Source organism: Trachypithecus francoisi, unplaced genomic scaffold (assembly GCF_009764315.1).
Source record: "Trachypithecus francoisi isolate TF-2019V2 unplaced genomic scaffold, Tfra_2.0 Lachesis_group3, whole genome shotgun sequence".
Taxonomy (NCBI): Eukaryota; Metazoa; Chordata; class Mammalia; order Primates; family Cercopithecidae; genus Trachypithecus; species Trachypithecus francoisi.
In genome coordinates, this window is record NW_022681468.1 from 41,516,481 (window position 1) to 41,517,731 (window position 1,251).

General features: G+C 46.9%; 1 non-coding gene across 1 annotated transcript; it reads left to right on the forward strand.

Annotated features, from left to right (window-relative positions):
• Nucleotides 1-741: 741 nt before the first annotated feature.
• Nucleotides 742-955, forward strand: LOC117071941. Its single transcript, XR_004432661.1, has one exon. It is a non-coding gene; the product is annotated as a small nucleolar RNA U3 (small nucleolar RNA).
• The last annotated feature ends 296 nt before the right edge of the window (nt 956-1,251 follow it).

The following is a 1,251-nucleotide window of genomic DNA, read 5'->3' on the forward strand; positions in this document are numbered from 1 at the left end:
CAAATCAACTACATATGAACTGGCAAATAGGTACTTTAAAATATTTTTTTTTTGTCTGAGACGGAGTCTTGCTCTGTCGCCTGGGCTGGGGTGCAGTGGCACAATCTCGGCTCACTGCAACCTCTGCCTCCTGGGTTCAAGGGATTCTCGTGCCTCAGCCTCCTGAGTGGCTTGGACTACAGGCATGCACCACCATGCCCAGCTAATTGTTGTATTTTTAGTAGTGACGGGGTTTCACCACGTTGGCCAGGCTGATTTTGAACTCCTGACCTCAAGTGATCTGCCCACCTTGGCCTCTCAAAGTGTTGGGATTAAAGGCATGAGCCACCTCGCCCAGCATAAAATCTTAATTAAGAAAGACATGAACGTGTTTTCACAGTATAAGGATCCCAAGCTGCTCCTTTTGGTCCTGGCCGGGCGCAGTGGCTCACCCCTGTAATCCCAGAACTTTGGGAGGCCGAGGCGGGCAGATCACCTGAGGTAGTGAGTTCGAGACCAGCCTGACCAAAATGGAGAAATCCTGTCTCTACTAAAAATACAAAATTAGCCAGGCGGGGTGGCACACGCCTGTAATCCCAGCTACTTGGGAGGCTGAGGCAGAGGAATTGCTTGAACCCGGGAGGCGGAGGTTACGGTGAGTGGAGATCATGCCATTGCACTCCAGCCTGGGCAACAAGAGCAAAATTCCATCTCAAAAAAAAAAAAAAAAAAAAAAAAAAATCGCCACAAAAATAAAGTATCAAGACCATATTTTCAGGGATCATTTCTACAGTTCATTCATTACTAGAGAAGTTTCTCTGAACATGCAGGGCACCGGAAACCATGAGGAAGAGGCACAGCATTCTCTTCTGAGCCTGAAGCCGGCTTTTCTTGCTTCACTGCACCTGCCATTTGCCATTCATGATCATTCTCTTCCTGCAGGAGAGTAAGAGAGAAAGAATGCAGTCTGAGTGATTCCTGTCTAAAAAGTAATAAAATAAAATAAAAGTATGGTCCTAATTCTCATGTTTTGTTTATTTGTTTTTTTTTCTTTTTGAGATAGAGTCTGTCTCTTGTTTCCCAGGCTGGCGTGCAATGACACAATCTTGGCTCACTGCAACCTCTGCCTCCAGGGTTCAAGAGATTCTCCTGCCTCAGCCTCCCAAGTAGCTAGGATTACAGGTGCCCACCACCACGCCCGGCTAATTTTTGTATTTTTAGTACAGACGGGGTTTCACCATGTTGGTCAGGCTGGCCTTGGACTCCTGACCT